Genomic DNA, 22,051 nt, shown 5'->3' with positions numbered 1-22,051 from the left:
TGAAAAAAATGGAAATATAGAAAAAATCTTTAGCTATATAGTGTAGAGAGGAAACTGTGAACTTTATATATTGAAACAGAACACATAACTGTATTCTGTCCATGAATAAGTTGTAAAAACTGCGTTCGACTTTCTTAATCTGGGCCATAATGTAAAATGTAGTTTTTGTTTTAAGTTAGAGAAAAGCTTTAGTTGAGGTACAGTCTGCTCTTGTCTTAATTTCTCAAGTTATAGCATCTGTGTTTTCAAATGTGACTGTTCCAAATGCTCTGGTGATGATGATTACGGTTTGAATTGGATTTTTTCAACGAGATCAATGCAATCATTCCTAATCATGACTGTCTTCGATGATCCGAATGCTCCAAACCCTGATCTCATCTGGTTTTGCAAGATTCAGACGTCTATGAAATCAAGTGTTTTGTTTTTTGGTCTAACGTTCATGTGGATGTACAAATTAGGGGACAAAAATGTATACAGTATGGTCAAAATTAGAAATATAAGTAACAATTTGATCCTGTACACTGCACTGTATTCCACTCACATTTGAAGCATTAATAAATTTTATTTCAGGTAAAACAACAATAAACAACATTTACAGAAGGACATTACATCTTCCATAATAACATTACATACAGGTTGTAACAAATAATGCAACTGCTAATCTACTGTATATTATATTGTGTTTCACTCGAAGTGGCTGACAGCACTTCTGTATTTTTTTCCAAACAACATGTGAAATTGTGTTTTCTTTTTTCAGTGCAGCATACAATGAAAATAATATGCGAAGAAGTTAGGAAAAAGCTGCAAAAATGGATTAGCCTATTTCAGTAAAGTCAACCATTCCCTTCCATGACACCACCAAAAATAGTTCATAGCCTATATTCATAAATGATTTCTCTTTGCTAGCATAAAGGGGCATTCTGTATAACCCTGTATACAAACACTGGAAGCATCACCCATTTCGCATTTCACCAACTTTACTTTTCATATTTCTGGCTAAAATAGTATTCCATTTTCCCGTCACAGTGCTATATGTGCAATTTTCTCCAAAACCATTTCCTTCATGGGGTCCCAAATCTACAGTATGAAGCGCATTCAAGTTTGAGCAGTGTCCTCAACAACTGCCCACACAAAAATATAAATGTTTCTGTACAAGACTGCAGGCTAGCGTATTGTAGCTCTGCAAATTAGAAAAAAAACAAAAAACATGTGCCACTAGATGTGCACAAAGAAAATGATATCCAAATGCTATTAACACCTGCAATCCCTTAAAGCCACACTGGGTAACCTGCACATAACTATATATATATTAACCCTTTCCCATCTCATCTTATTTTACTGTTGCACGCTGGGCAAAACACACTCGCTTCATAGCAATTTGTATTTTACATCTATCCAAAATTAGTATTTGAATTCAGGGGCATAGCGTGATTATATAGGTAGTTTAGAAAATAGTTGGCATGGTTATAATGTTTTATAATTGACCAAATAGACTGGAATGTATAGGGCAAGCATAATTTATTTAAAGTGCTTTTAAATTCCATAGGGGAGAGTTTAGACAGAATTATATTTATTTTCAGTGGTCAGACAGATTGGATTTGTATTGGTAGCAGAAGATATTTAACAGTGTCAACGCGTCTGAGTCATGAAAATAAGGCGCTGGGTGCAAAAAGTTGACAGCTTTTTCATATATTGATTCATGCAAACATTTAGAATCTGCTTGCAATAATAGTAATAGTTTGCACACTGAAAGTCATTTTTTACAACAAAAATTTGAATTGCGTAATACAGCTTGAGGCAAAAGGGCTATGCCTGACAAAAAATTGAAATATATATTATTAACCTTATTTTTATTAACTGTAATGTTTAATTGCAGGTAAATAAGCACCAAGTTTGGATTTCCCTGTTGTAGAGATAGCATGCAACAACATACTAGCTAGTAAGCAGGCGTGTGGCGTGATTGTTAGAGCGTGTAGCTACAGTAAACATTGTAAGTTACTTTGGGATTTTTCAACTCATACCTTGGTCCACTATTGCTATCTGCGAAAATCTCCCTCACTTCAAATAATCTATCCATTTAAATGCCATAAAGGTAGTCATGTGTCTTTTTCATTTGCTGAACCAACTCCAGTTCTGTGGGGTATAAAGGGGCTGCAGGATTTAACTGCGTAGCAATAGGTCCTTATTGAAACAGGCAAGATATCTATTTATGAGTATGGAAATGTGTTAGCCAAGTGTATGAGTTTAGCAGCCTTGTGTCTTTGTAACAGCTCAGGGCCAGCGGTGTTATTATTTCAGTCAATTCACAACTGATAAAACAGGAAGTCTTTGTGTTGATAGTACTTCACAATGATCACCAACACAATTAAAACATTAAAGCAACAATTCAAAAATACATAAAACCACTTGTGTTTTAAAAACATTGTATAAATTCAAAGAGGATGTTGAGGGGCACACATATGAGAAAGCATGAGAGCCAGGTAAGTATTTCCCACCTATACTACACATACTACACACCGCAGGCAGTAGAAAGAGTGGAGGTTGTGTTTCAAGTTGGGATGGAAGCTCTGGTATAGAAAATTGGTTTTGTTATTCGATTAACACTGAGAGAATGAATGAATTGGACAGGGAAATATATAGCTATGATGTTTCTATAGCTACACCACAATCTTTTAAATGTACTACAAATTGGCCATCTTAGCAATTAGTATTACATTATCATTATTTAATTAAAACTTTATGCATCATTCACTCATGTCTTGTTATTGTAGCATTTGAAAATCATTGGTGATTTTTCCTTCTCCACTATTTCTACTGGCGATACAGTACAGTGCCACAACAGTTCAAATAAAGCTGTGTCTCTTAATAATATCTAATAAACAAACCTGAAATATTAGCAGTAGTAATATTGCAGATGTTTCTATGGCAGATAAGATTGTCCTGGGCCTAGCGGGACAACAGCCAGCAGAGCCTATTGCCTTATGTTGTGACAGTTTAGTTCCATAGCCCGTGTAGATATTGTGGATGGAAGCACTGATGCTAAGCTATTGCCCCTTTAAGTTCGCACATTCACTCAACATGTATGTCTACAGCTGCTGTCAGTATTGCATCTGATTGGTTAGACTATGTGTGCACCATCAACATCTCCACAGACTGGCTCTTCAGGTGAAAGAACATGTGTCCGGGCTCATGTTTGAAGTCCACTTAAATTATTAAAGCGTTCAAATCATTTTAAGGGAAGATTCAGGAGAGAAAATGTGAATTCAACATGGCTGACAATGGATAGTTTGCCTCCATGTTGTGAAGCAAACCACCCCATTACAGGATCAGACTGGACAACGTAGCATTGTTAAACCCTGTCTGATCAATCGCCATTTTGAAACACTACACAATGGACATAATGCTCAGTGGTGACTATGATTAGTATGATGTAATTGCAAAAACTGATTTTAATAAAAAAGAAATAAATAAACAAATACAATTGTGTTCCATTTATTATTCTCTTTAGTGGTTTGGTTGTACGCACTGTCAAGTTCCTAATATATAACACAGCTAGACAAAAGCTTAGCCAACATTTGTATACCAATATGGTCTCACAAATTCATTCCGATTTTGTATTATTTAAGTTAGCATTGTATAGTGGTTGATTGTATTTGCCAAATCTCCTACTGCATATGTGGAAGAGGGAGATTGAGAAAAGCCATGAAAGTTTTATGAAGTTAATTCCAGACTCCAGACACATGTTACTCCACCTGACAAAGCGTTACATTGGTATTATTATTATCATTATTATTATTATTATAAACTTTTTTGGATTCAAGTCAAACATATCTTAAAAATATACAAGGAAAACCATCTCTTGTGACTGCATCATGTTTTGTTCATTGTTTCTGCTTGGCCTGTTTGCTGCTTATTTGCGTATGTTGGCCAGAGCAGTGTGAGAAGATGCGATATTCAAAATGTCCATTATATAGTATCTAGATGAGTATATCATACAAATATACATTCTTAAATAGGAGGCTAGTTACAAACACAAAACACAATATGTACCAATAGTAAAGTCCTTTTTGTTGTTACCGTGACAATGATATCATAGGAGTCGTTGGAGCTTTATAAAAAGTAAACAAAATCTGCAAATGATAACTCTTAGGTACCATCTGAAAAGCTCACATGCACACATCCCTTTGCTTGACCATGCACACACCACACTCGCTCTCTCACTCGCACACACGTCATGAAAGTAATAAATAAAGAACTCTGGGGCTCTGCCATTTTGTTTAGATCCTCTATCTCGATACGCAGGTCTTCATGGTTTTACAACAGCCACCTGAAAGACACAAGAGAGAAGGAAAGAGTTTTAGAGTAATGGAGTTATGTGTAACTTTGTCTCTAAATAACCAAGTGAGAGAGATAGTGCCTAAATTATGTCTTTTTTTCTTTTGGCCAAAAATGACTGAGGCATTGTGAGTGTCATCTGCATAGTTGTGGTAACACACATTATTGCAGCGTATTAACTCACCCAGGGAAGCATGAATTTATAGAACAGAAGTGGTACCAAGATAGACCCCTGAGGAACCCCCTGATAGTGAATGTACCTGCATATAGCCACAAAGATGAGTAAATTACAACTCAGCGCTGCATTTACTCCTGTTAGTCTTTACTGATAAACCAGCAAACACAAAACCTAAAAGCAAATAGGCATATGCATACATGGAGCTGCTAGCTGCTCAAATGAATAAAGCAAATGCAAAAAGAACCGAAAAGCACTTGTTGTGAGTATCTTATGGTGCACATTAAATAGACACAGATATAAGTAATGTAAGTAAATCTAATTGGGATTTTTGTTTTGGTTTGGGATTTTTGAGAGCTACAGTGCACTACACAAGCTAGTAAGTCACTACCTGATGAAGAAGTGCATAAGTTTGGGTATTAGGATCAGAAAAGTCTCCAAAACTAAAAGACAAGCTTAACGTATGTCATCAAAAGCAAAAATGTATGCATACTTTCTCTAACCTCACATAACTGTTTACGGCCTTGAAGAAAACTTGCTTGAGAATCAACTATCAGTCTGTTGTGACTAGGAGAGTCACAGGGAGGCTAATTCGGCATGCAAAACTGTGTAACAACTTCTAACTGCTTCTGTGTGACTGACTGCCATTTTCAATTCTGTACTCTCTATGTGGGGTACTGTACTGCGACAACCACTTGAATATTTAACCACGAGACAGACAGCAGACAACAGGGAACATTGTATGAAAAGAGGGGAGCAGGGAAAGAGGAGGAGAAGAAAGTTGGTCTGATAAATAATGCATAGGCTTTCTAAGGCCCTCTCTCGACTATCCGCTTTCCCAACTCGGATTTTCTCTCCCTCTCTTTTTGAGTTCCCACTGGAAATACACTGTATTCGACTGGAATCTAAATTTTTGGATCAGCTCACAGACTCTGCAGTCGCCTTTGTGCACCATTCAAGGTTTCAAAGACTTTTAGCATTTTTAGACAGATCAGTATGTCATAACACTTTGATTTCCAGAAATGGCTAAAACTGCACAAAAAGAAGCATGCAGGAAGAAGATACCTCAAACAAGGAATTGCCTCTAGCCTGGAATAAATACAGTGCCCAGACCTGGATGTGAATATATTTTGTAGTCCAGGGCGAGGTACATACTTCGGCAAAAGATACAAACAAATAGTTATTTTACTTCTGTGTAGTTTGAGAAAAAATATATTTAGCCCTATCTGAAACCAAAACGGATGATGAAAACGTATTATTTCAATGCTTTATTTTTTAACAAATGCACTGCAATGAGGTATTCTTGTGGGTAAAAAAAAAATGTAATGCATAGAAACATAAAAGTACAATCTATAGCAATGTCATTCATTCTTCTAGCCAGAGGACTGCACAACTCTCTGACCTAGCACAAGGGCACTTTGAACCCGATAAACACTGAACTTGAGATTCCATAGGCATGTTTATCACTGACCAGTCCAGCACACAGAGTATCTAGTACAGTCAACAATATCAATACAGAAAAAAACAGTATACCCCATCAGTACAATAGTATAGAAACCCAGGTGTGTTTTTGTCGTCGTGAGCCTCTAAATGGGGCAGATCCGTGTAAAATCCATGTCATGTGATTCTAATTTTCCAAACAGGGGGAGTCTGGAGGCAAAGCCGGATTTACCTGCCAGGAGGCCCGCAGCCAGAAGCAGCCTGAGGCCCTGCCCGCTCTTCTGTTCACATCACCGCACTGTGAAAAAGCAACTCTGTAAGATGCACTGTGTTCCAATGCAAGGTGTGTGTGTGTGTGTGTGTGTTGGGGTGTGTGTGTACGTGTGTTGGTGTGTGTGTGTAGGGGGGGCAAAGGGAGGAAAGAGTATCTGCATTCATTTGGAAACAAACTCAACTTTTGCTTGAAGTTTGGCAGTGGAATTCGCAAAACTGTCTACATCTTAAACGCCTATGCCTTGTGCAGATGCAAAGTTGCGAATGTGTAGTTAGAGGTATTCAAGTAAAAGACTGACAACATTTTGAAGCGTTTAACCTTACTGTGTCAATTTTCATAATATACTTTGCTATATAATGACCACATAAAGACTTTTGGTGACATAGCCAGTATCAAAGATGCCTTGGAGAAGCTTATCAGTGTAATATTGTGAAAATAGCAAAAACTCAAAGTCGAACTATGAGCCAAAACAGGAAATGAAAGAAGTGTGGATGAAGAACGCAACAAATGAAACTTTCAGCGCTCTGTCATTTCCACTCTACCATCCAACAAGAGCGTGATTGTCTTTATAAGAACACAGTAGTGGGAGCAGATGCAAGCTTCCTCCGTCCCTGGATCAAAGGCAGGGGAAGGTGCGGAGAGGGTATCCCAGCTGAGGGGAGGCCTCTGGGGGAGCAGATGGAGCTGGTGGGAGGGTTTTGTGGAGAAGGATTTAACAGGCGTGGCCAGCTGCTAACTGTCCCCCTCCCCCTGAAACACCACCCTGAACGTGTCATGTGTGGACAATGTGAAGACAAATGGAGTGAGAATGAGCTCAGTAACCACGGAGACCAATAGTGTAGCTATTACGAGTGTTTATGGCAACGTCGAAAATCACAGTTAAGGCAAAATGAGTTCTGTAACTATTAGTTGTTAAAACAGCTGGGATAAAATCAATTGTGGGTTATTAAGATTTAATTCACATAATGTTTTCAAAGCTAGTGAGCATCTGCAATAGACTCGGCAGTTCAAATGTTGTTGTTTTTTTCATTAATTATTTCAAATGCAGTTTTTAAGCATCCTATATCTTACATTAGAAAGAATGTTACAGAAAAAAAAATTGTCTTTGCTACGCTACAAACAGAGAATATTTTTACTTTATTTTCGTGATTCATGATAATTACTATATCAACTTTGCACTAGAGGGAAAATTTTGAGATTTGAGCTGTACAAAGTTGAATTATGAATCACTTTATAATATTTGCACAAAACTGGACACTTTATAATACCAGTCACTTTAATGTCATGTCAAGTCATGTTTGCACTGTTATTCTGATGCTGCTGTTCTACCTGTAAGTATATATGTATATTTTTTTTAAGCATATCTTTTTTAACTTTGTGCATGCCTTTATTTGTATTTGTATTTATTCAGTGTGTTTTATGTTGCACTTTATCACCAAAGAAAGTTCCTGGCAATAACGATGAGTGTTGCAGCTCATATTTTTTAACAGTTTTTGTACATTTATAATCATTTTTGGGGAATAATTCTGCTTTCTGGCTTGGGTTCAATATTATCATTTATTGTCTATATTTACTTCAACGATATATCACACTTCAAAATGTGTTATCCTGACAGGGCTACTTCAACATTATCACAATTTCTGAAATGCACCATAAAAATCTAGTAGCTGATCAGATAAATATTTCATAAAACAAGGTAGATCCAACTTAAAACACACAAGTCCTCAAAATACTACAGCTGAACCAAGGAAAAAGTCCTGTAATAGGAAAATGAACGGAATGAAACCAGTAAGTATTGCTTTATGGTAAAAAAATAACCACAATGACTGGTATAACTATTGAACGGAGGAATTGGATATGATGTTGGCATAAGACATTACCTGCAGTATATTCAAACATACATCATTCCTTCTCTCGTCTTTGTTTTGATTACACTGAGCAGATTTTTCCACACTGCGCTCATGTGTGCTAACGGCTGATGAGAGAGCCACCACAGACCAGAGCTAATACAGAACAGATGAACTGGTTATGCACTGTTTAATAGCAGTAGCACTTTTACTGATAGGATAGAATACAAGCAGCATTGTTGTAAGGGGAAATGTTGTAATGTGAAGTTTTATGAATGGCTACATTGAAAAGTATTGCATTCTGGAGTTGTGAACATTGTGAAAATGAGTTGCTTACGTTATCTTATGTTGCTTTTCCAGATGCCATGGGTGTGTACATTGATTGTATGGTGTGTGTTTTAGATCTGATGCTCTTATACAACTTGCATGCTTTGAAGTTGTCATCTTTTGTATATTGTGTGACCTAGGCCTGTCATGACGCAGAAATAACTCCTTTTTAATTACGCTGTGTTTGTTCTGCAATTATTAAATGTTGAAATAGACAAACAAGTGAGCATTGTTTAGCATAAAGCAGAGTAACTGCATATTCATTTGTATTATTATTATTTTAATTGTTTGCATAACTTTACAAAATACTTCAAAATTTGCATTACAACTAAGCTATAAGAAGTTCATAAAAGATTTTGTGTTTTGAGTCGAACCTGTGTGAATTAGAGTGACAGAGCTACACCCCCAGCACTCCTGCCCCGAAGCCCAAAGGTCACGACCTCTGGCCCCGCTGGGAGGTCCCGTTCTGAGTGATAGTGTTTAATGGACTCACTTGGGGCCCCTCACATGTCAGTCAGCACAGGACCCAGCCACAGGGGCTGCTAATGGTTTAATAAGCCTCTTTGTGTGGGGGAAAAGTGTTGGACCAAACTGTGAATCTGAATTTACATAAAGATGCTTTTGTTGTTATTGTTTTTTTGTTTTTTATTTCTCATTGAAATTGCACACAGACGTAACTGATGTTTACATTTTCAGAAGATCATCAAAAGAATCATGGTTTATGAATAAGAACATTAAAGGCGCTGTACCTGATTTTTACCATCTTAAAAACAGAACTACTTCGTTCTAAGCAGTTTGTGATTATTTCTCACTTACCTTATACATTCCAAGCACGCAATGAGTTTATCGGTGCTTTTCACAACTTTCAGAGACCAGAGCAGTTTTGCCAACGCTGTAAAGTTAACAATAACTAGCATGCTAACCATGCACTTCCTGTTTCACTTTATAAATACATGCAGACAGGACACAGTGGACTTATTTTGACCTCAAGAGCTGCTTATACAATATCTGTACTGAGGAAAGACAAACTTAATTATAAATATAATCATTCTGCTGATCATGTTTTTATTATTATAGCCTTAAAACTTAATAGATGTGTACCATTTTATACAATTTTTATATCTGACAATCATTAGCAACTAATATAGGCTTTGTGCTATTCTATATATATTTGCCATATCATTAAAATAGTAATTATAATAACAACAACAACAATGATTACAATATGAATTACTTGATATGTCTAAAATCTATATTTAATCATTCTTTCATGTGTTTATTTGAATACTTGAATCATGTCATATACACAACAAACGGAAGACAATGCACAAGAAAATTATCTCTAAAAGTTCAAATTAATTTTCAAACTGAAAGCAAAACAGAGTAGGAAGAGGTAACACTAATCGTGAAAGTATAGCATAAAACTTACAAAGACCATTGGATATCGTTCTATTTTGAGCAAAGCCTATTTCAACATTTACAGATAAAAATACTTCAAATATCGTCCTCTGAGTAAAAAGTTTGTCCACATCTGCTGTAAATGAGCCCGGCAGTCGGCCACCTGCTGTCTTTGATTTAGTGAACAGCTCTTCTCCCACCTCACTCTGTGCACACACCACCTACACCATGTCAAACTTTCTCCAATAATCACTGCCATTTTCTGCTCCATCCTCCATCCTGACTGTTAGCTCAGCGCAAACCCCTTAAGACACGGCCTCCTTTCATTTATTTAATCAGAAAACCAAGCCGTTTGCTCTGCTTCGGCTCAGAATCCACAGTGCATTGGGGAGAGGGAGAGTGGGATACGGCAGGCACCATGCTGATGTGGGACTGTAGGGGCTCCTGCACAGGAAATCTATAAATCCACTCAGCAATTACAGAAAAGCCACAAGGAAGTTCTGGATACTTTTATAAACAGCTAAAGGTATACCGCGAGCTTAGTAGCCTTAAATCTGCAGTGACCATAAGACTACAAGATATCTTCAAGTTAAGGGGTGAATGAAACAAATTCAAAGATAAAAGTGTCTTTACCGGCTTCAGTATCGTGAGGTTGATTCTCGAGTTAGACAATTTTGCCGGATATCTCTGAGTAGAATATCTCTTCTCAAAATTGTTTTGTCTATCTATCAACTTATATAATTACACAATCATCATGTTGGGTTTACCACACCTGTCACAACAAATTATTTGATTCAAGTTGTGCCAGATGCCCTTCCTGACACAAAACTGTATTTAAGTGTGATTACAAGATTGTGACAAATAATCTGTTCCTGTTAAAAAATCTACTTCAACTCTACCAGTACAAAGACTATAAACAAACAAGTAATACCACAATATGAAGTAGTTGCACAAAATCCCTTGAAACCTGTTCCCCTAAGTCTTTCGGTGAGGTTTGTGGTGGGTGGGTGCACCCTTGGGCGCTGCTGTCACCCTGGCTCCAGATTCCACACAGTCTGTGACCCGCACTCTGCTCTGCTGATGGGAAAGTTGTTTTAGCTCCGGCTCAGGGCTTACACAGCTAACATGACATGTCTGAGAAGAACCAGGCAACATGACTGAACAAAGTAGAAAGGCCACAGTAGCTCAGTATATGTGCAAGTTTATTTTTATTTTTTTTAATTTCTATTTCATTTTTATTAAATGAATCTAGTTCAGGGATGCACAATCAAAATGAATATGTAAAGTTAAAGCAAAACATTGGAACATTCTAGGAAAAGTGATAACGTCTCCATAGAAACAAGCAGGTGATTTATTCAGGTCTGTGAGAGTAAGGATGCAAATTTTTCAGGTTGTTTTGTGCAAAAAAACACCCATAATTTTAGTCTTAGTTGAAATATACCTTGGTGGGGCTTTAATTGTGTCTCCTTACCATATTTATCCAGGCTTAGAACTGACACATTCAACTCTATGGGCTTTTGACATATTGACTTAAAAGCTAGCTCTGACATTGTGCCACTTGGTTGTTAGACTTTACATAAAAATTGAGAATCGGTAATGTAAGATTCCACATAAACCAATACATAACAATCCTAGTGAATTTGAATCTTTACAAACTAGGTTGTTGTGTTGGTGACACCAACAGCGAACAGAACAGCTACAGTTTTATATTTTCACCCAAAAAGGAAAGAACTACTTGAGGAGATCCAAGTTGTTGCAGACACTTGGCCTACCACACTGTTTCTCCTTACCCTCTCTTGACATTTTGAGAACTCGCAGTTCTCTACAACTGCAGTCCATTTTGTGTGCTCATTGTTGCTGGTTAAACTGTGCCTGTTAGCAGTGGAATAAAAGTGCAGTATTCTCCACTCCTCCCTTGCAGCTTGCATACCTGCCAGCTTTCGCCTTTGTGTTCCCGGCCTCAGTTGTCGGGTCCAGACTCACTGAATATCTTTAAAGTGTACATAGACACACATTCTGCTCTGTATCCTCATGTGTTTCTTATTAGCTATGGTCTGGCACAGTGCTCCTGTTCACTCCCCCAAACATCAGCATTTATTGGATCAGATCACACCAGCACACAGTTTGCACATAAGTACCACTGGACTCTTCTGATCCGAGGAGCAGTTTGGGGTTATTGGCCCCACCTATAGATCTACTTTGGGCAAAATAATGCACAGTATATGTTGAGTTCAAAAGAAAAATCACTAAAAATACTGTAAATATAAATATAATGTAAGAACTGGCTCAAAAATAATGAAAGAAGATATGTAACTACACATTAAATTGTATAAAATGGTTATGGTTATGGTATGGTTTGAGGGTTTCACTAAATCAAAAATGTCCAAACTATAATATCAAATCAAGATGAAATGCTTTACTGCATCAGTAAGTAGAAGCAGCTATAAAATGCTTGGAATTTGAACTGTATGCCCATGACAAACTGCCTGTTAGTCCCATAAAGCTGTGGCATATATAACACATACAAGTGAGCCAGACAGACATACCATGCTGCATTCACTGGTCTAGCCAAGTGTGGGAAATTACCTAAAATGACATATCAAATCAGTTCATTAACTAGTGTGTAATTTGAAGATTAACCATCCATGTTACAAAAGACAAATGTATTGCAATGGAAAAGGGATTTGAGTGAATCTTTGACCTCCTGTATCTGTATCTAACATTATGAAGACTATGAAATGGCATAAAATCTAAAGCATAAGTTTGAGTTGCAGAGTTGTGGTCAAGAGCAACGAGGCAAAAGCACAAATCAGAACCTCACACCCACTCAGCCTTAGCCCATTCCCAGTGCCATAAATCCTGCTTTGGGGGTATGTTTTTCTAGTCTGGAGCCTGTCTGACTTCAGTCTACACTACAATGAGTTTATGGAAGGTCATATGACTATAAGTATTCCCAAAGAAGCTCCTCCTAAAGCCCATAATTATGAGCAATGATGCGATGTGGAACTATATGTAACATGATTGCTTGTTGTTCAGACATTTTTGTAAAATCACATGGAAATCATGCGGGAAGCTGACAGTGTAACACACAGAGTCTCAAGGTGGTTGGATTAGCTCAGATTTTGTTCACTCGATGGAAAAAAGTGTTAATTTAACTTTTCTGAAGGGTGTCCAAGTTATGTCTTTTCCATATTTGGTATTAAAAAGTGTCAGGAGCCATAGTAAGTGTTTTTTTCTCATGAACACAACAGCAGGATGCAGGTGCTGGGAAATCTAGCCAGTTCTACTATTACTTTTTATAGCATTTTGCAGTCCAACAACACTCAGTGGTTGCCAATGTTACTGATAGTGAATTTTAAAACCAGAAGGCAAATCATTCACAATTTGCCAGTCTGAGTTACCTCATTAAAGCTACAGAATGCCCTTTATAAACATATTTGGAGAAGAAAATAGCCACATTTTTCCATTAAACAAAATCCCAAGCAATTATGTTGTTGTTGGGGCCAGTTTGGCACAAAATCGAGCATAAATCTGTGTATTGAAAATATTCTGCATACCCATCACTAAAGCTCATTAAAATTTCAGACACAGTGAAAAAGCAAAAGAGATGGTGAATAATAAAACATATAGCTAGCCATTTAATAAAGAGAGACATCTTATTTCCATGGGGCTTGTTGTTGAAATGCGAGTCTTAATCATGTGGCCCCCTGCGGAGACCACCACAAAGACAGCATCAGCCCGCATTAGCCACTCAGACACCTTCATTATGCTCCCAGTGCTATGACTGCATCTGGTCCGGTTTCAAGATCCCAGGCTAACGCAACATCTCCACACTGTTACCATGCCGACATTTAAAAAGGCCGATTATGAGAAAATGTCCTAAAATGGCTTTACATTATAGCTTGTTGGGTTTAGAATGATAACTGTAAGTATTGCAAATCTGGATGTTTATTTGGTAACTTAAGGTAAACTTTATTGTCCCCGTAGGGAAACTTGTCTTCTGCATTTGACCCAGGCTTCACTGCTGCTGGTGGGTGCAATAGTGCAGCACCTGGGGACCCATCTCCTGATCTTGTGCTGGGCTTTTTCAGGACTACCTTAGCTGGAGGAGGGAAACCCACCCAGACACAGGGACAAACAAACTCCATACTCACACTTCTTACTGTTCCTAACCATTGGCATTGTTTTGGTATTTTTTCAAGAGGTAGAACAATAAACAATCATGATAGTTAATTTATGGCAACACTTTGTTATAGCCAAACCTTATTTAGCCTTAATAAAGCATGAATAAAGTCGTAATGAAATTCTTCAATCCTGTAATTAAGTGGTTAAGAGTTAGGTGTTAAATTGTAATCTAGCCTAAAACATGCACAACAAACTAATCCTACAATTCTTTAGATATACCTCACCAAGACTAGTTCAAGTTCTGGAGATAGGTTTCCCCATTTCCAGACTCTTACCCTGCTCTTATTGTAAACGAACATTCAACTGAGAAAGTGTCTCAACACGACGTTATACATGCATGCGATTGGAAAATTATGAGTTGTATTGATAACAACAAAGATAATACACCTCCTACTGTGCAGTAATTTGCATACAGACTTAGCCCAAATTGTATTGTAGATTGCTTTCTTGGTGCAACCCACACATTTCTGTCCTCAAAGCAATGACTGACAAGAATAACAATTGTTTTTCAATTTCAAACCAAAATTTGAGAAATTCTCTCAAAACCAAAATGGCCGGTCTCTTTTAATAGAATCCCCATTGTTACTGACAGATTAGGCTGCAGTGAGCGTTGGCCAATACGAGCTGCTTAATGAGTGTGTTATGTGTCTGAGATAAGATGACAATGCCAGACAGACTGCAGTCCCATCTGGCTCATCATTAGCATCAGCATAATACAATCTGTGGATATTTCTTTAATTTAATTCAAAGCTGCAACAAAAAATGTGGAATTATTTGTATTTGCTACTTTATTATTTTACTTCCTTGATATATCCATCTATCAGAAGCATTTGGAAAGAGCTGCCTGCGACTATCGGAGACTGTTGTTTTTCTGTCATGATTCAACAGCGACAGTAAGAGATGGGACTAACTATCACTCATGGTTCAAAATTGGATGCAGGTTCTTTAATGCAAGAGAATAAAGCAACAAAGTATCATGGGTTGTCAATGTTACTTTATCCATGTTTACCTAAATTGCATAATAGATTTCTACAAGATTGTTAAGGCTAACAAAAGATTGATAAGCAGTGAACTGGTGTAATCCTTCATTTGTCCAGGAAAAGGGCCATGGTAGAAACAGTTTCAGAGGCAGTCATCTGGACAATGTTTCGTAAATCGAGACGTTTTCTACTGAAGCTAGGAATTTATACTGTCCTAGATTAGCCAAGCCCTAAGAGAAGAGAAGCCTGTAGCCTGGTAAGTACTAAATATTTAATTTTTATTTCTTAAAGAAGACCTATTGTGCTTGAGGCCACCATATAGTTATAATCTATGACACCCGCGGATCATTACGTTAGAATTTGCACATTTTAAATAGCAAAATATTCATCTAAAATTACTTAATAAAAGAAACAAGTCCACTGATTTCCACATTAGAGAACTGCAGTGGTTAACAGGAGCTGACATCACCGTTAATGTCATTACAACAAAGAGCCATGAAGTTGTCAGCACTTCCTATGATAGCTATAAATCACGCAGTACCAAAAAAGACTGCTTTAACGATCATTTCTTTACATTTTGGACAGCACTTCTTGTTATCTATGTGTGTGTCTATGTGTGTGTGTTTTTTTTCTTCAACCTTCTCGTCTCAACATTGTACTAAAAAAAATCAAGACAAAGTTACCACAAGACTACAGTGCCTAGTACACAGTTGTATAATCCTTAGTTAGTGGATCTGAGGTTAAAAGTAAATCCTAAAGTAAAAAAAGTAAGCAGTCATTTGCAGGTGGGAAAAAGGAGTGCTTATATATAGCAACTTTAAACCTTTTTATGGTCTATAATGTGGTGAACAAATATGTCGTTTATCTGTGAGCTTTTAAAGTGGAAGAAAAACGGGTCCGGCTCTCAGCATGGGACCCGCGTCACAACGGGATAGGCATTTTTACCAGTGTGTAAATCAGAGCTGGTACAATGTTGTTTTAATGAAAGGTATGGGTTCATGTTACAAAGCTCGGGCCAAACAGGAGGAGGATGTAATATGGGGGATGTGCTTCCAAGAAGAAAGACGGGAATGTTGTGTTACTGATCAAAACAAAAAAAATATTGTATTGTATGTATAAAGTAGCAATCCATCTATGGTTTATCAGGTATCAGAAATCAAAATATACATATGGTGAGTGTTACATAGCACACACACACCAGCGCAGTGTGACGTGGTTCTGAGCTGGTGTGTGTGTGTGTGTGTGTGTGTGTGCTTTAAAACAGGTGATACGCCCTAAACCCCTCTCTGTGCTGTGTCTTGTTCACAGCTGCTTGTAAGGATGGATGGATGGACACATTCTTTTTGCCAGCAACCTCAGCTGCCCTATAACCTAGCCTGGTGCTTGTCTCTAATGTAATGTAATGCTATACTATAGAACATTTTAGGTATCTCCATGGAGGCAAGCCGGTGGTGGACAATCTACCAAAAAGTTACATATTGTACCTTTAATTTAAATAACTACTGAAATCAAAGGAAAAAAAAAAGTTGTGGTGCAAAACCAAGTCATGCAATCACAGTTTGAAAGCCTTTACTCATAGTACTACTGCTACAGCTGCTACAGAAGTGGGTCCATATGGTGTTATTTGAGTAGAGACAGAAACCTTGTGTTACCATAAAAACAATGTAGAAAAAGAAGTTTGTTTTCAATCATCTCTGGACTATTAACACTAAAAAAGTGTGCCCTAATGAAGGCGGGGCAAAGGTGCATTGTGTGAAGTTGTGAGGTGGAACGTGCCATGGCATATTTTCAATAGGCTATAATTGCCTTGTAAAAACACATGACACATTTTCTTATCTTGTAAAGTGTGTCCCTGCAGAGCTACCATATTCTCATAAACAGGAGGGGAATACATTTGCTAATAAATTTGCCAATAATTTAAAACTGCTGCTGCAGAGGCAATGTCCATATCTTAATACAGGATTTCTTCATTTAATTTTTTTCCAAAAATTGTCTTCAGTGATACTACAGAACTTCATAAAATATTGTTAAAGTGTGTCAAAAATATTATACACAATTTTATTGCAGAACTTAAAGGTGTACTATGTAACTTTTATGGTGGAGGGCCTATCACCTTCTTGTTTGTTTTGCTTTGCACAGTATGGCATTAAATTTAGCTATTTCCATGGAGACAAACAGATGATTCCATCAGGCCAGGTCAGATCTGTGGAGAGGTGAACCCACTCATAGTATCTGAATGCATTTTTTCATTGAATTGTTTAGCAATAACAACACCTGTAATTGTAAGAAATGCAAGATATAAAAAAATAATGCCATACTGTGAAAGATTTTGGCAAAGCAATAACATTTCCATAGTGACAGACCCCCTCCCACACACCAGAAAAGTTACATTCCGCACCCTTAAGAGATGGATCCATGTAAAACAATATCTACAATGTAATATTTATTCTTTCCATAGACACTGATAAAATGCCTGTCAAATGATCTTCCCTTTAACCAAGCTCCTGTTCCCTTCTCATTATGGAAAAGCTGTCACATGTCGGATTTGTTGAGTTTTTGTTGTTGACTGGTGGGTGCCTCTGAATACACGGTTGGGGAAGAACATTTTGTAGACCTGGCCTAATTACAAACAGTGGGATTTGATTTGAGGGAAGTTTGCCACTGTCGGAATGAAAGGAGTTGATTACACTCATCAGCATCATCCTCACTAGAGATTCAACGTTTCATTTACAAAACCTTCTAAAGAAAAGTGTAAAGTAAAGTACAACTCAGCCATTGAATATGCATATGATTTAAGTAATAACTAAACATTAAAAGTGCTGTCTGATTTTTATCATGTTAAAAATGTAAAAAACAGAACTAATTCATTTCAGTGGTTTGCAGTGGTTATTCCTCACTTGTCTTGTATATTCCAAGTATCCTGATTATTCACAGTGATGAGTTTATAAGAGTTTTTCAGAGATGAGATTTTTGCCGTCATGGTAAAGCTAACAACAACTAGCATGCTATTAATGAACTTCCTGATACTCTGACCATGAAAAACTTTATAATTAGATACAGACAGTACATAGTCGCCTCATTTTTAAATCAAGAGCAGTTTATACAATTTATCTGTACTGGAACAAATTTTGCTGAAATACTGCTACTATGACTACTCCTTATATTCGTACTATTACTGCTACTTTATGTTATTTGGCTGCAGTGCTCTGCCAATGTTGCCATACAAGTCAAAATAGTGTTACTCCATTTGATGTAAAAGAACATAGTATTTGTTTGTAATTCACAATCCAATAATGCATATTTACTATGAATCTGTTGCATTGTCAAATATATAAAATCACATATGTCAAATTGCTTTTTATTTGTATACATGAGAGTGAACTGAGAAGCTACTGTAAGCTTATTTACACAACATCATTTCCATTATAGCTAATTGACTTGCAGTTCTGCTGTCTGCTTGTGATTAGGATATTATTAGCTTTGTTGTGTTATGTTTTGCTGTGCATCGAGCAAAGTTTATGTCATAGCAGCATCGCTATAAGGCTTATTAAAAACAAATGGGTTTATTCCTGTGGGAGAGTACAGGGGCTCCGGGACTCTTATGAATGTGTATTTGTGCACTAAAATAGGACCTACTGAAAAGAATGTGTGAGTCTTGATCTAGTGGGAGGAAATATTAAGCATTGGAAAGTGAACGGAGTGAACAAAGCTATTATGTCAGTTCCAAGCAGGGATAAATGTAGATACAGAATTTGATCAATCCAGTCAAACAGAGAGAAAAACAAGCACTACAGGTAGAGGTTATTGCCTGGCAAATTCAGAATGATATCTCTCTGTATTTTTTATACAGATTGATATCAGTCTGGTCCCAATGTCCTCTGTTACGTCACAAGCTCGGTCAAACGTGATCACACAATCAGATTTGTCGGTTTCAGTGGCACAAGTGAAACGAAGAAGCTCATTGGTCACTTATGATAACAAATAAAATACAATGGATCTTTGATTTTAGTGCTTTCATTGATTCTGCTGACAGGCAATGTTTTTCAGCCCATTGTGATATTGTTTTGCTCCATTGAATCCTCAATTGAATAAATCACTTCAATGGTCAATCACGTCCATTTGAAAAGGGGAAGATTCACTGGTGACCAGACTCACATCAAAGTATTGAAGAAGTGTGTAATCTGGATCCCGGGCAAAGAGGTTGCAGAACATGTAGAGGTTTTCTCTGGCAATGATGAGAACAGATACATTTTGTAAATAAATGCAGGATTATAGTTTAACTTCTAGTTTACATGACATTTGTATATTGAAACCCTGTGAAATATTGTTCATTTTCTAAATTATTTCTTTAATTTCTTGTTAATATGATATTTTATAATATTTTTATTTACTTTATCCAAGTAATTTCCCTCATGGACAAAGTTTGTCCAAAAAGACTGGGAATGAGTCCATCTGAGAGACAATTCATGATAGGTGCTTTAAAGATAAAGATGGTAAAAGCATTTACAAAGACAGAATAGTGAATATATGGGTTGAAGGATGTTGAGGCTGAAGCTGCCAGGACACAGCAGGCCTTGAGTAAGTCCAAATTGGAGATTTATGTTTGTGTAGACATGAAGTTAGCTTAACCTCTCTCCTCCATCTGCTAGAAATACCTCACTTTAAAGTACAGTTACATGGTATAGTTACATTTGAACAACGTTGACATTACATTTAGACATTTATACACTATTTTTCAGTCCTGCACCTGTCTGTCACACTTGTATGTATAATGTTTACATGTTCTCAGCGCGTTGCACCCCTTACACCATGTGAGATAAAAGCCTGTTTCAGCATAGATGTATCTGGCCTGTATGGCGGTGCTATGACATGTGATGGTTTATTCATTTGAGGTGAGGGCAGAGGGACTTGTTGATGGACAGAAAAGCCTCCTGTGATCAGTGCACGTCCTCATATCCATCAAACAGGAGCTGCTGCGGGAGGGGCTCTGCACTGGAGCTCTGCAACCATCACTTCTGAGGGTCTATTCCCCTGATGACTGTATACATGGCTCACTTCGTCCCTCCCCCTTTAACCTATAGAAATACTACAGGCAACTGCTTACACAATGTTGATGTTAAGGTCTGATAGTGGTTATGTATATATATTATGAGCACATTGATCCCACTCTTCTAACAAATGTCACACAACAACAATTACATTGGACACATCTGATTACAGCTGCTTTTAAAATCTGTGAATCAAGGAAGCAATATTGAACTACTACTACTACTACTACTACTACTACTACTACTACTACTACTACTACTACTACTACTACTACTACTACTACTACTACTACTACTACTACTACTACTACTACTACTACTACTACTACTACTACTACTACTACTACTACTACTACTACTACTACTACTACTACTACTACTACTACTACTACTACTACTACTACTACTACTACTACTACTACTACTACTACTACTACTACTACTACTACTACTACTACTACTACTACTACTACTACTACTACTACTACTACTACTACTACTACTACTACTACTACTACTACTACTACTACTACTACTACTACTACTACTACTACTACTATATATATATATATATGTTCTTATATTTCTGTCCTTCTAAAATGTATAACCCCAATCTCCTAATGGCTCAAAGTGTCGTAATATCACTACTTTCTCTAAAGCTTTACAATTACAATTTTGTTCGGTCTTTTCTTTGTTTTCTAAATGATTTGTGGAGGATTCCTTTTCTTTTTTGTGTCCAGTTAAACATTAAAGCCTGAACAGTGCAGACACAGTGCACAGTTTGATCTCTCTGACAGGCTGTTTATGTAGCCCAGCCTAAACCCTCATCCAATGGAGACATCAGCAGCACACGGCAGCTAGCCTAATCTCCCAAGATGCATCTGTCAGAGGAGTGATAGTGTTAAAGTAAAAACACACTTTTAAAGATATTTTTTTATCTGCACGATGTCAACTCCCTACACTGGCAGATTAAATTCTTATGTTCATTTTAACTGCTCTTAAATTAGCCGCTGTAGACATGTGATGGTGTTACTGAGAAAGTGGGTTTTGGGCGATTGGATGAAAATGTCAGAGGAAACAGTGCTTGTCTTTATTCCTGCTAAGAGACGGTGGAATTCACATTTAATAATGTAAATCCAATCTGTTCATTTAATCTTTACAGCTAAAGCATGTGGAGAGGCTGAGTTTTGCACAGTAAAAATGTAATGGGTCACAGCTGATTATTTCAGTTTTGTACAATTATATTTGCAAAACAAGATAACACAATTCTGGAGTTTTTGGATTTAAAAAAAGGTAAAAAGTGAATATTATGATTAATTTTGGGAATATAACTTTAGTATATGCTATGTTGTTTTGTTGAAAATTACCAACACGGATCTCTGGTTTATTGGCCTTACTATTAAAGCCACAGTATGTGATGTTTTAGCCAAGAAATAGACTAATAAGAAAGAATGTTTTTTATGTGGTTGTTTATTGCACTGAAAATCTTGCATCCTTACTGCAAACAAGCTTGCATCTCCACAAACCTGGCCTGGTGGAGGGCCTCCTTTCACAGTATGGCATTAGACCTATCTACCTCTGTGGAGAATGTTACAGAATTAAAAAAAAAATTGTTTTAACTTTCTATTTCCATAGAAAGCAGATGATGGGCCACCCCCAGAAAGTTACATACTGCAACTAGCAGCGAGGAGGACAAAGGTTTCAAACCTTTGAACCCAAACTTAAAATTTTAAAGTTTTAGAACTACACAGTTCCACACAGACAAATCACATGTTCTACGAGTTTGAAAATATCAACTAACCGTCCCACTGCATGGGTAAACAATAGGCTCACTGGAGTTTTAAATATGTAGCTTAGAAAAGTGCTACTAGTGATTCCAAAAGTAAAGGCATTACATTGTCCAGCTCTCTGGTCCTATTACTGTAGGTAAACAGAGCTAACCGCTTAGCCACCATGACAAAGTGGTGCAAACATATGAGAAATAAGTGGGCAGCTGACTAGAGGAAACTCAAACATCCAAGTTTGGTTTAGACAAACACTGC

The 22,051-nt window shown here is 37.1% G+C and overlaps 1 protein-coding gene across 2 annotated transcripts in view; it reads right to left on the bottom strand.

Annotated features, from left to right (window-relative positions):
- Positions 1-542: 542 nt before the first annotated feature.
- cdk14 (cyclin-dependent kinase 14) overlaps positions 543-22,051 on the bottom strand; it is a 210,338-nt gene continuing 188,829 nt past the window's right edge. For both annotated transcript variants that reach the window (XM_033980456.2, XM_033980457.2), the window contains one exon: positions 543-4,327. The gene's annotated coding sequence lies outside the window, so the exon portion shown is untranslated. The remainder of the gene's footprint in view (positions 4,328-22,051) is intronic.

Source organism: Periophthalmus magnuspinnatus, chromosome 16 (assembly GCF_009829125.3).
Source record: "Periophthalmus magnuspinnatus isolate fPerMag1 chromosome 16, fPerMag1.2.pri, whole genome shotgun sequence".
Taxonomy (NCBI): domain Eukaryota; kingdom Metazoa; phylum Chordata; class Actinopteri; order Gobiiformes; family Gobiidae; genus Periophthalmus; species Periophthalmus magnuspinnatus.
This window is presented reverse-complemented; position numbering and strand designations above follow the sequence as displayed.